The sequence below is a fragment of the Hyperoodon ampullatus genome (assembly GCF_949752795.1).
Source record: "Hyperoodon ampullatus genome assembly, chromosome: 6".
In the NCBI taxonomy this organism is placed as follows: Eukaryota; Metazoa; Chordata; class Mammalia; order Artiodactyla; family Ziphiidae; genus Hyperoodon; species Hyperoodon ampullatus.
Window position 1 is genome coordinate 116,008,489 of NC_136919.1, and position 15,101 is coordinate 116,023,589.

Consider the following 15,101-nt stretch of genomic DNA (forward strand, 5'->3'; position numbering starts at 1 on the left):
CACATCATTGGCTCCTAACCTTGTCAGTGGAATCACCTGGGAGTTTAAAAAATTACTAATGTTTGCATCCCGCCCCCAGGAATTCTGATTTACTTGTGGAGTGCCCCAGACAGGGGGACTTTAAGAACCTTCCCAGGTGCTTCTCCTGTTTAGCACATCAGTTTCATTAGGGAATAATGAACCCCCTGAGCCTTCCTCGATTGTGTACAAATATGCATTCATTTGCATAGAGGTGTCCTCATACATAAACGTGTGCCTGATTTTCACAACAGCAGTGATCTTAGAACCAAAGGAATAAAATACTAATTACAAGAATATAATAAGTTTTCTCTGAACACCTATTCTGCACCTGGCACTTTACATGCATTACCTCAATTAGTGTATCACAAAAACCCTACAAGAAGGTGATGCTCTAACCCCTAGGAAAGGTCAGCTGACTCCAGTCCCCATTCTTCTGTCAGGTTTGGCATAAACATGCCCACTCTATTCATGAGGCATCTGAGACTTAAAGGTCATCCTTCCCATGTGTCATGTGAGGCGACTGCCCACCCAGGTGGGCGAGGAGGTGCTGGGTTCATTTTGTGATTGTCAAGATGGGGCTTCTTTCTGGGAAGCGGTGGCAGCAGGAGGCAAAACATCGACGACCAGAGGAAGCAGCTGCGGAAACACAGAGCCGGAAAGTATTAGGCAAGTCGTGGCCCGATTTCGTTGAGCTGGTTCACGGGTGTGAACTTCACAGTAGTGCAAAGTAGAACCTTTTTCTCCGTAGTCATTTGGACATCGTGTGTGCGCACGTGTGCGGGCACCCGCGTGCCTTGGTCCTGTGCTGTGTCCCCTGCAACTCCTCCCACCCCTGCAGGTTCCTGCAGGTGTCTCTGCATCCTTCTTCTCTCATCTGTGAGGTTCTATAAGTGCCCCCACCACTCGGAAGCAAATATTGCTAGAGGAAGCATTTCCTGCATACTGGGCTCCGTTATGAGCGCTTCACATATATGAACTTACTTAGTTCTCATAAAACCTTAAAAGGCAGACATTATTATCACCCCTCATTTTACTGAGACAGAGAGAGGTTAAGTTACTTGCCCAAAGTCACGTGGTAGGAGCTGTGATTCAGTGTCACTCCGGCTCCAGAACCCACACTTTTCCTGATCTCACTAAGTTGAGATCCTGAGTGTCAAGGAGGACTACTGCCCTCATGAAGGGATGTGATTAGATGATTTCTTAATACTTTTCAACTCTGACTTTGTCTCCTCCCATCGTGTGGACCAGTAGCATTGTGAATAAATCTCCCACTCTCCGTGGTCTGTACTTCCTCATTTCTTGCACCACTGGGGCCATGGATCTGTTCATACCTGTGACATGTGCCTGTTTTTCCCTTACTACATCCTCTGTGAGGACAGAATACTGTATTCCCCTGTGCAGATCTCCAGTGCCTCACGTATCGTAGCTGCTCAGCCAGTCTTAAGAAACTTGAATGTCACTGAAGTGAATAGTAGCCCAAAGACTAAGTTTTCCTGATGAAAGGAAAGGGAGGAGGAAAAATGGAAGGGAGACGACAGGCTGCATGGAAGACAATTCCAGGATCAAGTTCCACGTTTTCCTTGAATTTGATTCATATTAACCTTCTGATCTGTAGTGCTTTGGAAGCAGATCTCCAACAGAGCATCTTTTAAATTTCTCCATCATCACAACGGCTAAGGCTCTCTAAGCCAAGCTGCCACCTTGCATCCTTCTCCTTCTCTTTCAGTTTCCCAAAGCAGTGGAAGGGGCTATGGACTCCACATGTCCTGAGCAACAGAACGACTCATTTTACATGAGGCTCTGTCTCCTCGGTCCCTCTCTGCCACAATTAACACCTCAGGGAGGGAACTTAAAATCAAGTGCTTCTTTTTCAATTACCAGTTAGAAAACTGCGTAATAAAACACCACGCCGAACCTGCTTGCTCTTTTCGAAAGTCTAATTAATTCATTCACAGAGGTTGCCTCTTGCCTGGCAGTGTGTCACTGGCTCATTTAAAAAGGTGCTAAGGCTTGGAATCTGTGGGTTACCACTTGAACAAATCCATTTTCGTGTCCCGTTTTTGTTTTGTTTTGTTTTTGCGGTACGCGGGCCTCTCACTACTGCGGCCTCTCCCGTTGCGGAGCACAGGCTCCGGACGCGCAGGCTCAGCGACCATGGCTCACGGGCCCAGCCGCTCCGCGGCATGTGGGATCTTCCCGGACCGGGGCACGAACCCGTGTCCCCTGCATTGGCAGGCGGACTCTCAACCACTGCACCACCAGGGAAGCCCTGTGTCCCGTTTTTGGAGGCTGAGAGAAGAGCAGTGGAGGCTGAGATAGCCTGGGGACAACACAAATGTCCTACGATCCAACAAGAGAGTCGCTTTTGGCTTCTCAGAGAATCCACCATCCACCATTCTATCTTCCATACTAACGCATATGCGTGGAATATAGAAAAATAGTACAGATGCACCTATTTGCAAAGCAGAAATAAAGACACAGATGTAGAGAACAAACGTATGGACACCAAGGGAGGAAAGGGGGAGTGGGATGAATTGGGAGATTGGGATTGACATATATACACTATTGATACTATGTATAGGGTAGATAGCTCATGAGAACCTACTGTATAGCACAGGGAACTCTACTCAGTGCCCTGTGGTGCCCTAAATGGGAAGGAAATCCAAAAAAGAGAAGATGTGTGTATGTGTATGGCTGATTCACTTTGCTGTACAGTAGAAACTAACACAGCATTGTGGAGCAACTATACTCCAATGAAAACTAATAAAAAAGGAAAAAAAAAAAGAATCTGTCATCAACCTCACCTTCTACCCTGGGAAGCAGGTGGCCTGGGTCTAGGCCCGTCTTGGCCAGTGAATGGTTGTGTGACTTTCAGCAGTCACCACCCTTCCCTTTTTAAAAATTAAATCATAATTGACATGTAATATTATATTAGTTTCAGGTGTACAATGTAATGATGTGATATTTGTACATATTGTGAAATTATCACCACAATAAGTCTGGTTGACATCCATCACCACACATAGTTAAATTTTTTCTCTTGTGGTGAGAAATTTTAAGATCTACTCTCTTAGCAGCTTTTTTAAAAAATAATTTTTATTGGAGTATAGTTGATTTACAATGTTCTTAGCAACTTTCAAATGCAGTTGTCCCTTGGTATCTGTGGGGGATTGGTTCCAGGACCCACTGAGGATACTGAAATCTGGGGATGCTCAAGTCCCATAGTCGGCCCTCTGTGTCCCCTGTATCCGTGGATTCTGTGGGAACCATGGATCGTAAACATAGTATAGGATCTGAGGTTGGTTGAATCCACAGATGTGGAACCCATGGATGTGGAGGGCTGACTGTACTTACTGAAAAAAATCTGCATACGAGTGGGCCTGTGCAGTTCAAACCTTGTTGTTCAAGGGTTAACTGTATACAATACAGTATTATTAGCCACCATGCTTACCCTTTGTTTTTTTGAGCCTTTAGTTTCTCGAATCTTTCCCCTTAAACTCTAATATTCTAAGTTAGACCCATCTCCAGCTATCACTTTGCTCACCAAATGTGCTGTTATCTTTAGCTGATTAACCTAAAACCAATTGGTTTCATGGCATTTCATTTATAATGTACCTCCTTGACAAATTTTTGGTGAAAGAATTTGTAGGGAGGACAATAAAACAAGTCAGTTGGTTCACAAAATTTGGCATCTCCTTGCTCCCCCAAATAGTTTGTGTGTATTGAGAGAATTCTAGCCCACAAGGTGTTAATCTGGATGGGTTTCCTCTAGGGCTTTGATTTCTCTAACCTGGTCCTCAAATTGCAATAAGAAACTAATGTGTATATTGTTTAATTGTTTAATTCCCTGTAATATCTTCTCATTAAAAATCTTCCCACATTGCCAATCAAGTGCTCCTAAGTAGTTTTTTCCTACTCAAGGGCACAAGATATTATAGTCACGTGCTGAGGCTCACTGAGCCCCTGGAGTGGGGGCATGGCTGGCCCATGCCTGAGCACGTGAGTCCGCACATGAGGAAGAGAAAGCAAAAAGCCTGAGGGAGTCCATGTGAGCTGGAAAAAGCACATGTGCAAGGCAAGTCTAGAGCCTGGCAAGAGGCAGTGAAGGTGAAACAAATTGCTATGAGCCCAGATAAGCATGGGGACCAGGAAGCTGGGAACCAGAGTCAAGGCCAAGTGTGGATCTGGACAATAGAAATAAGGAGAGTGCAGGGTTTATAAGGGGCTAAACAGCTGCCAAACAGGTGACTTCTGTTTCAGGATGGATACTTGTTCTTTTGTCTCCTTTTGCTCTTGGCACAGTAAGTGTGGCTTTGGACATCTACACCTTTTTCTCTCCATCCCTTGAGAAGAACAATTGATCTGAGGCTTTCAGTGTCTAAATCACATCAAAACAGGACTTGAGGCAAAGCTTATGTGGTCATGCCTTATTGAGGAAGTGGGAGTAGGGTGTGCAACACCAGGGCTGGGAGGGTGAGGGAAGTAGAGAGGTGAGGCAGGAAAAGAGAGGAAGAATCCAAACCAGTCATGCAGTCATGTGGCTATCTTTGAACCATCTGTCCCAAATGCTGTACCTTGGAACCTTTTGTTAGAGGGAGGTAAGGAGAGGAATTTATCTGCCGGATATATTCTCATTCTGTCTCTTGTTGGTGAAAGTTCATCGCCTGCACTTCAGAGCTTTTGCTATTTGGCCTCATCGAGTGACAGCTGAGGAAGAGAATCCCATGCCCAGTGGTACAGCACTTCCTCTGAATCTGGACGTGGTGGGAGGAGGCAAAGTCTCTGTAGGTATAGGCAGGCCCCAGCTGGGCACTTGGAACTTCTGTGGCCCCTACCATGCAGGCATGATGGTGGCCACGCTAGAGCCCAACACACCTGGGGAGGTCTAGGCAGTGGGTGGTACCATGTGAAGAGGCAACAGTGACCGGATCTGGGCTTTTCCATTGGCAAGTGTCAAAGGACTGGGGTCAGAAGAGGCTGAGTGAATATGAAGAAGAAGTAAATTAGGTGCCATGTTCTTAGATAGTTAGGAATTTGGGGACCATGGTGGTGGGTTGGCAGGGGAGGGAAGAAATATGTCTTTGACTAGGAGAACTGACCTGATCTTACAGGTGGCCCTAAGGATATTCAGTCTCCCAAATGACAGTGTTCAAGGAGTGGTGGAATTCTGAGTACTGACTAGTTTCACTTCGTTGTCCATGGGGTCTTACTAACAGACCCTCTGCTGGCACTAGCCCAATTCCCTGCCAGGAGGCTGGGAGTGGTTTGGTCTCAGTGAAGCTCATTTCGACAGGAGTAATATCATCTGGAAAAATCTATTGTACACTCATGAGAAAATGAGAATGAAAAAGGCAAGTGTCATCTTTGTATTATTCTAAAAATAGTTTTGACGTTATGGACCTCCTGGGAGAATCTCCGGAACCCCCCAGAGGTCCCTGGGCTATACTTTGAGAACTGCTGACTTATAAATAGGGTGAACGCATGTCCCAGTTTGCCTAGGATATTCCCAGTTTATGGTTGTTGTCCTGTTAATATAGTTATTACAAGCATCCCTCTGTACTCTTAAAAGTTTGGATAAAAACTATACAGACACTATCTGCAAGTGACAGGTGTATAGTATCTGTTTAGGCAGTTTTCCTGTGCAGATCATAAGGAGGATAGTTTTCGAGAAGAACAGAGTCTAGACTGAATCACTGATGTGTTTTCTAGGGACAAAAACCCAATAGCCTTGCTCTGAGTTGAGCTCCATTGGGATGGATAAAAAAATTCACATTTTTTGATGCGTACAGAGTCTCATTTTGGGGTGACAAAAAAGTTCTGGAGATGGACGAAGATGATGGTGGTACAGCAATGTGAATGTACTTAATGCCAATGGACTGTACACTTAAAAATAGTTAAAATGGTAAACTTTATGTGGTGTGTATATTACCACAATAAAAAGTGCAATAACTTTGGGGGTGTCGCTCAAGGAGACTGTCCACCTTATCCAACTTTATCCCGAGTCCAACACAGTAAGAGAACAGTGGACCACCAATTGCTGAGAAAGGCAGAGGGACCTGAGATGGATAGAGGACAAGCAGAGGCCTCTCAGTATCATTGAGAGGATTTGTCAGTGTCCACACATGGGCTGTATCAGCCATAAGTCTTGTTGGGAGTACTGACCTCAGCTGGATGCAGCGGGTCTAGAGGCTGCCCAAGAAAGACCAGGTGGGATGATGGCCATCTCCATGAAGGCTTGAGGAGAACAGAGGACAGCTGTACCAGATGAGCCCCTTACTCTGAATGCTGTGCACACTTAGCCCACCTGGAGCTGGCCCCTAGGGAAGAGGAAGAGCGGACTCTTGAATAGCCTGACAAAATCCTGACTTGACCAGGGCAAAGCTATCCAATAGAAATACAAGGCAAGGCACATAAGGACTTCTACATGTTCTAATAGTTTCATTAAATAAAGTAAAAAGAAACAGGTGAAATTAATTTTAGTAATATGTTTTTTGTATCCAATATATCTAATATATTATCATTTCAACATGAAATCAATATTAAAAATGATTGAGATCATTTACATTCTCATTTGTACTGAGTCTAGGAAACACAATGTGTTCGTACTTCTGGCATATCTGAATTTGGACCAGCACATTTCAAGAGCTCCTTAGCCACATGTGGTTAGTGACTGATACATTGGACAGTGCAGGGGTAGTGCAGGAGTAGAGGTTAAGCCAGAAATAGCCAAAACAAAACAAAAAAACAACAACAAAACACTAATATGACAGGATTTACTTGGATGTGGTTACATTATGGTTTTTTTTTTTCGGCTGCACTGCGCGACTTGTGAGATCTTAGTTCCCCAACCAGGGGTCAAACCTGGGCCCACGGCAGTGAAAGCACTGAGTCTTAACCACTGGAGCACCAGGGAATTCCCTACGTACATTATGTTCTTAATCAATGAAATGGAAGTGGAAGTGATGTGTGTTTTTGCTAAGGGGAGAAGCATTTAGTTGCCAGCGATTATAGTGCAGCTCTCTACAATCACCCATGTGGTGAGTGTGAAAACATTTACCTCCATCAGATTGAGTCCCTGAGTAATTAAATGGTAGAGCCACCTAACTACTTATGTTGGACTGGTAATAGGAGAAAGCAATAAACCGTCTAAGATTCAGGAGATGTTTGTTACCGTAGCATACTTTAGCTTGTCCTGACTGATACATGTGCTTCCATACTGTTTTGACTGATTAAAATTCTAAATATAAGCTTATAATAAAAGGGCATGTCTTCTATTTTAAATATTTACAGCATTTCCAGTTAAAAGATAGGGGAAATATGCCACTTATGAATGCTGTGAACTTATTTACCTAGGTATTTTAATGAAGAATGTATGAAGGGAGATATTACACAAACAAGTAGAATAAGTGTAATTGTTAAAGACAGCCCCAAAAGAGAATTTTATCTATCAGTGTCTGTTGAGAGATATAGGCATGCAAACTAAAAATTTAATCCTGAAGTAGCAATGCCAAAAAATTATTTCTATTTCCAACAATAATCATGATCTATGAAAGAAAAAAACCTGGCATTGGTGAGTGCTTTTCTCTACAGAGTTTGAAACATTTTCTACTTATTTAGAAACTGATGCTTTAAACACAAGAGGTTGTAGAGTCATGGACAATCTGAATATTCTACCCATTCTTAAATAAATGGAAATAATAAAGCCCAATTTTTACCAACTTCCTCAGAATTTGTACTTGTCAGCATTACTCATTTATGGAACATGTATGAGCTCGTGTAAATCTGTTTAAAGTGTTTTAAAACTATATATAGAATCTTAACATTGCAAAGACTTATCATTATAAAACACAATTAGAATTTTTCATAATGAGTACTAAAAAAGTTCTCAATTGCTAAACCTTCTTTCCACGGGTCAAACTTTTAAATTATCTATCTCATTTTCTTTGAAACTCCCTCTGCATGAGTACACTTCTTTTAGGGCAAAGAATTACCTTCAATTCTTTCTTGGTATTCAGATAGATACAAAGAAATTAGCGCATTCCTGAAAACTTTACTTTCTCTATACTGAGAACCTTTTTTCAGTTGGCTTTGGGGTAAATTCCATTTTGTTGAGTATTTTTCAAATACTCACTATGTATGTAGTGTGCTTGGGTGCTGTGAAGAAATGATGGGTATATTTAGGATGCCATAGGATGTTACGGAAAAACATGAACGAACTTTTTGGCCAACCCAATAGAAGATGTCTTACCTACCTTGAAGAAACTTATAGTCTTGCTGAGACTCAGACACACAGACAGGGAGTGACCAAATGACTAAGAAGGAAGCAAAAGAATGAAGGGACACAAGGAATGGAAGACAGGAGAGTGTAGACAGCAAGAACTGGCAGGGAGCCTGGGCACTTAAGTTTTAGCCCTCGTTCTCCATATGTAATAATGGTACATCTGTATGAAATAATACACTTCATAAAGTGTTTTCACATATTACCTCATTTAATCCTCAGAACAAGACTGAGAAGCTGATATTATTGTGACCCTCATTTACCACATGAGGGAACACCGATGATCTCAGACTTTCCTTAATAACTGAAGGAAGTGGCCAGCATCCCCAGAACTGAGGGAACAGAAGGGAAAAGGTGGTGTTAGGTTAAAAGGGTGACTAGGTAACAATAATAACAGTAAGGAAATTTCATTCAGCCCAATAATCAGTCATGGGAAGGATCTTTGACATAAAGTGTGATACAGCAAATCCTGAAAACTCAGGACCCACACTGGCATTGTTTGGAATTAGTGAACAGAAGAAAAGGCAAAAGATGTTTTCTAAAGGCTCTAGACCTGAGAGCCATTAGAATGCTCAGGAAGCAAGTGGCTGGGGCATGTTCTCCTGCTCTACCAGGAATACTTACTAATTCATAATTGAGGTTAGTTGTATGGTTTATTATTTGTGCAAGATCTTATGCTTTGATTTCTGTAGTTATCATATATGGATTTTAAACCCCTGCTTATAAACCCCACCCCATATCCACCCTTACAGAAGTGACTTTGTGACTTGTAGTAAAACATATGTTGAGAGGAGGAGTATAATAGCTCATTACTGAACTCTGTGAGAAAATGGGCTTGCCTAGGAACCGATGATAAATGCCCAAGTCTTAATTTCAGGTTCAGTTGCTGATGTGTCTGTTGAACAAAAGCAAATTGTTATTAGCACATCTCAAGACTTCAGAGGTGGAATATTAGGATTTTAAGGAATAAGTGGAAGACTCCTGAGTATTGATATTTTGCATCTAGAGCTGTGTATGTTTTCACAGTAAAGAAATACCTCCAGAGTTTATGTGAGATATTTCTGACATAGTATAAATAGCCAGTGCTTTAGAGGAACATGTGTTGTTTCAGTTCATGCTGTGCTAAGGGCTCTTGACTGACAACTTATGTTGCAATGTACTCCTCACAGTGGAACAGGGGATGCAGAAGTACCTGTGGATGCTGATGGGCATATCTTGCCTGTTCCTTGCTAAATTACTAACCTGGTTACTCTCCACTAGTGAATGAGTCCACATTTAATTCTAGTTGTCTGACCTAATAGTTTTTGTACCAAGAGTGAGGGTCAAGTGTTAGAGGGTTATGGGGTTAAATAACAGCAAGATCAAAGAAATCTCTCCATTTGGAACCATGAAGTATGTAGCCCATAGTTGCTGATGCCCTGCCATTCATGAGATGATCATTGTACCACTGTGGGAGGTTAAGGGCTGCCTCTGTCAATGGCAGCTCCTTAGAGAGATGTGAAAACATTAAGGAGTTAATGCATTAAGGCCAGGACAGCATCTCCTCATTGACTTAGATAAGACAGTGAAGAAAGAGGTAGTTCTAATAGAGGGAATCAACAACTTTGAGCTTAAAAGAAAGCTAAATTGGTGAATGTGATCCTTCAACAAGAAAGTGTTCTTAGGTAAATGAGCTAAACGGACAGGACTCCAGGTACTGCAACTTGATGAGTTGGTCCAGCAGGTTAATATGTAGCCAAATAAAGTCTCATGGTCAAGACCAAGTAATCTATAACACTAATCACAAAGGAGAAAATGGATAGAACTACTCAGCTGCTACTATGCTCTCCTTTTCTCCATCAAGGAGAAAATGGAATGGGGAGTATCCACAAAAGAAAAGTAAAGACAAAGAGAGAAGAAAACTAGCCAAGTCATCTACATTTTGGAGCTTTCATGCAGAAATGATTTTCAGTGTCTGTCAGGGGAAAAACCAACCCTGGAATCTTATTCCTTGGAAGGAAGGAAGGAAGGAAGGAAGGAAGGAGGGAAGGAAGGGAGGGAGGGAGGGAAGACAGAAAGAGTGCTTTGATATAGTATATACCAGGAACTGATACCAGATAGATTCACACAGGTTAACTCACATTTACATTTCACAAAAACCTGAAGAGTTAGCTTTTGTTTTTTCCATTCTTAAGATGAACGATGACATATATTGTTATGCTTAAAGTAAACTAGCTATTACGTTTCAGAGCTGGGATTTAACCTGAGTCTATGTGACTTCAAAGCCTATGTTTATTCTATCTAATTTTAATAGAGAGTTGTAAAACTGAACGTATGGCCATGGACTAGCATGGGAAGGTTCATAAAGGAATGGAATAAAACTTCATAAAGGAAGGAAATTTCAACCTGAGCCTTCAAAGGTGTTGGATATGATTAGGCTAAACAAAAAGGGAATTCATCAGAAGTGGTGCTTCAAGAGAACTGTATAGCCTTACATAATTTCATGGAAATAAAGATAGCTTCAAAATTAATGACCTGAGTATCCATCTGCAGAAGCTATATTAATGAACAACAAGAATAAACTCAAAGAAAGTAGAAAGTAATAATTAAAGTAAAAGTAGAAATGAATGCAATAGACATCAATAACAAAAAGTCAAAGATAGTTGACAAAGCCAAAAGTTGATCCTTTGAAACTAAAAAACTAGACGAATCTTTGGAAAAACTTTTCAAGAGAGTAAGAGAGAATACAAATAAATAACGTTATCAATTGCAAAAGAGTACATAACCACATATATAGTAAAATTCCTGTAAACAACTATGTGGCAACATTTTGAAACTTAGCAAGACCGTATAAAGAACTCTTATAAATCAATAAGGAAAACACAAACAATCCAGTATAAAAATGGGCAAAAGACATGAAGGGGCATTTGAGGATAGGAAGCCCATGTAAGCAATAAACACTTGAAGGTATGTTCAACACCATTAGCAATCTAGGAAATGTGAATCAAGGCCACAATGAGATACCATTTTACCCCTATTTAATTGTCTAAAAATGATAATACCAAGTGCTGTGAAGGATGTGAGTCCATAGGATCGCCTCTCCATTGCCTGTTGGAGTGAAATGGCAAAACCACTTTGGAAAAGTTTGTCGTTATCTTCTGAAGTCAAACATTCACATATCTTATGACCAATAATTCTACTCTTTGGTATATACCCAAGAGAAACTCCTGCACATTTACAGTAGGAAATATGTATGAGAATGTTCGTAGGAGCACTCTTCACAATAGCAAAAGCCTGGAGTAATGCAAAAACCCATCAACAGGAGAGTAAATGAAAAACCTGTGGTAGAGTCACCCAATGGATAGCATATTACATATCAGAAAAAACAAATGACTACACCATCAACAATATTATGCTAAATTTAAAAAAGTCTTCCAAAATTACATTTAACCTTTTTCTTGAAGCTAAAACCACAAAATCATACACACACAAATATGAAAAGGAAATACATGAAGGATATGAAAAGGAAAGCAAGGGCATGAATCCACATAGGAATCCCAACGATGGTAATTTCAGGTGGGAGGAGACAGCAGAATGGTATGTGGAGGGGGACCCATGATTATACATAAGTTATTTTCGAGGTCCTGACTTTAATTTTGAATTGTGGTTTCATGTATAGTTACTACAGAATTAAAACAAACAAATGTTGGGTCATGCATAGATCAACGATGAAAATGTGTTATGAAATAAGATTCTGATTGATCCATTTAATCATAATTAGGGAAGAACAAGGAGCCCTTTATAGGTGTCTGGAGGAGTTCCATCCATAGAACTCTCTGAGATGTTGGAGATGTTCTTTGTCTATATTGTCTAACACAGTAGCCACTAGCCTACATTGAATACTTGAAATGTGGCTAGTGCAGCTGAGGAACTCAATTTTCAGTATTAATTTGAATTAATTTATATTTAAATTTAAGTGGCCATACAGTACAGTTTTCAGTGGTGGGAAAAAATAAGCTCAAATATCAATGAGCAAGATGGCGTGCCTTAAGTAAATGGTTCTCAATCGAAAGTAGCCCAGAATAAGGCTGACCAAAGACTTTAAGTTACCTGCCTTGTGGGAAATCCAGTTCAACGTCTCCAAAGGGTAGATTCTGTACTTTTCTTTCCTCTTCTTGTCTTTCTACTTAGAGTAGTGTGAGAAGCCTTTTTTAATATCACAAAACTCAGCTACCTGTTACTGTATTCATTTTTCATTCATTCATTCATTCATCAAGTTTTCTTTCTCCCGTCTCAAGCCTCCTGTTTCAGTAAACAAACAAGACTCCTGAAGACATAAACCAGTTATTATCTGAGTAAAGTCTAAGGCTGCCTGTTTAAATGTATTTACCTCCTCTTGTTAATGGCATCATTCAATCACAGTTTAGTAGCTTCCAAGTGAGAGGATTAGAAGTGTCATGGGAATTGCTCACTCAAACCAGGAAATGTGAAGTTTTTAGTTCAAACAGTATCTGAAGGAAGCTGGTAAGCAACAGCTGAGAAGATGAAAGATCAGATCAACGCCTCCCTTTGAAGTAAAGACTACTCAGACTGTGAGCATAATATAATGTCCATTACTGCCAGAACTCCAAGTGGTTGTTCCTGACGCATGCTTTAGAATGTATCATAAAATCTATAAAAATATCAACAAGATGCTTTCAAGTGACACGAAACAGCTAGAGTGCCCTATTTGCAGGGACACTGCTGTTTAAAGGCAATTTGCTGGATTGCTTTCCATCTGGGACCGAGGCAAGTGCCTTCCAATCGCTCTTTCTCCCCACTCCCCCCTTCCTTCCTTGCTGCCTCCTCCCACCCCTAGTTAGAAGCTAAGATTCTTAATGTTTCAATTCTGCTTCCTTTGAGGGCCAGGGGGAGAAAATGAAGCTTTTCTTGGCTGGCTTCTCAACTCTCCTAAGAGATTCAGAGACAAAAAGATTGCTTTGGGAAAATAATAATGCCAAATGAGCATTAAAATAATAAATGGGTTTTCTGGAAATTAGGTTCTCAGAGGTCATGCAATTAAAAGTTAGGAGGAAAACACACCTCAGGCTTGATTGGAGGAGACAGCCCAGAGCCAGGGCAAATACTTCCTCCATACTTAAAGTTCCATTCAAGGTTTTAAGCACGGGAGCTGGTTGATTAATCCATTTGCATACTTCCAGGACTTGATAACAAGCCAGAGTGTAGTATAATTTCCTAGGCACTGATTATTAATAATAATGAGGGGTGTGATCAGGTCCCTGAATATCGAGAGGTCACAGCAGGGCACAAGGCAAACATGAGTCAGCAGCACAACATTTTTTGAAAAACAACAAAAGGCTCTGAACTGCCTGAGGAGATGCATGGATGCCTTTCCTTTTATGAATGTTGAGATATTAGACTTTGTCACGGCTCAACTAAAATCAAGGAACTTATTTCACATGTACTGTCCTCAGAAAAGCTTTATGGAAGTTCAGGAACTCTTGGCAACTTGTGTTTATTCAATAAATGTGCTTCCCTTGTGACCAGCGGGTCTCTCAGTAAGCAGGGTCTGTTGTGATTTGTCACCTCCTCCCAGCAACCTGGTTGATACAGCCAATAAGTACAGGAACGGGTCACCAACCCAAATCTGACTTCACTTTTGCTCTGTGTCGCGTCTCTGCATCTTGTCGTTCTTGAAGATTCATCCTCTGTGACTTTATCACCCGTCTGAAAACGATGCCTACATTTGTTTTGACAGTTCTGACTTCTCAAAAACTCCCATCACAGGGCTTCCCTGGTGGCGCAGTGGTTGAGAGTCCGCCTGCCGATGCAGGGGACACAGGTTCATGCCCCGGTCCGGGAAGATCCCACATGCCGCGGAGCGGCTGGGCCCGTGAGCCATGGCTGCTGAGCCTGCGCGTCCGGAGCCTGTGCTCCGCAACGGGAGAGGCCACAACAGTGAGAGGCCCCGCTTACCGCAAAAACAAACAAACAAACAAACAAAACTACAAAACAAAACTCCCATCACATCTCTGTAAGAGCATAGGGAAATGTCTCCTTGGATCTTCCACCTCTGTGCTACCTCTAAACCTTGCAGTTCTTATCTGCAATGCATTGGTTTGCCACTCCCTCCCTTCTGGGCTATGAGGGTCCCACCGGAAATGGACTAGGTCTTATTGGTCTCAATATCTTTAGTGTCTGGCATGTAGTCAACTGCATACAAGTGTGTTTAACTGCGTTATTTTCCTGCTTCCACCTCAAACTCATGATGTCCCAAACCAAACCATCATCATCTCCATCCTAGCTAACTAGCTTCTCCTTTTCTCTTCTGTGTTCCATTCAAGACTTCACCCTTCTCACAGTCCTGCAAACTTTGCAGCATTTGACACCTGCTTCTCTTTCAGGCACCAAGTCCTGTCTCTCACCTGTTCATTATGTTCTGTAGTCCTCACTCCCGTTACACTATTTGTGGATTATTGCACTTTTCCTGGAACTGGTATTCTTGCTTCCTCCTCTTCTCTTCCAATCCATTTTGAACATTTCTTCACAAATGCCAGATGTTTCTTTTTAATACACTGCCTTTATTTCATCACTGCCATCTCAAAATTCTTCAGTGGCTGGTAACCCCAGGATCACCTCTCGCTATTTAGTTTTGTGAATCAGGTGGGATGCTTTCAACAGCAAGTAAAACGACCCTTGTACTGGTTTAAAGGGTCTAGAAATCCCTCCTGGAAATCTGGAGTTCAGAAGTAGGATCCAGTGGCTCAGGATATTAAGCATCTAGTTTTTTTCCATCTCTCCAGCATTGGTTTCATGCCAGGCC